Raw genomic sequence first — 551 nt, 5'->3', positions numbered from 1 at the left:
CATCAGTGTTCATTAGCTTTCGCTTTGCAGGTACAACCTTTACAGTTTTATAATTCTACTTGTTTCATTTCCCCTTCAGTTAATAATAGTTTTGAGGTCGATGTTGGGTTTACTACATTTGCAAATTGTCAGTCATTTATCAACATTTCTACTTCCTTGTGTTCCCATAACAGTTCGGTTTTTGTCTATGGTAGCAATAAGGCTTATACCCAAATACCCACTAACTGGACAGGGATATGTGTTTTGGCTCTCCTTCTGCCTGATGTAGATATTATATCTGGGAGCGGGCCAGTCCCTGTCCCTACTTTTGAGCATATAGCTGGAAGATCTAAAAGGGCTGTACAGCTTATTCCTTTACTTGCTGGTTTGGGAATTTCTGCAGCAGTTGCTACTGGAACTGCCAGTCTCACCCATTCTCTATCTCAATATACAAAATTGTCTACTCAGCTGATTTTGGATGTACAAGCCCTTTCCCAAACTATACAGGACTTCCAAGACCAATTAGATTCCCTGGCAGAAGTAGTCTTACAAAACAGAAGAGGTCTCGATTT

Source organism: Galeopterus variegatus, unplaced genomic scaffold (genome assembly GCF_000696425.1).
Source record: "Galeopterus variegatus unplaced genomic scaffold, G_variegatus-3.0.2 Scaffold11681, whole genome shotgun sequence".
NCBI classification, from domain to species: Eukaryota; Metazoa; Chordata; class Mammalia; order Dermoptera; family Cynocephalidae; genus Galeopterus; species Galeopterus variegatus.
Note: the sequence above shows the minus strand (reverse complement) of the source record.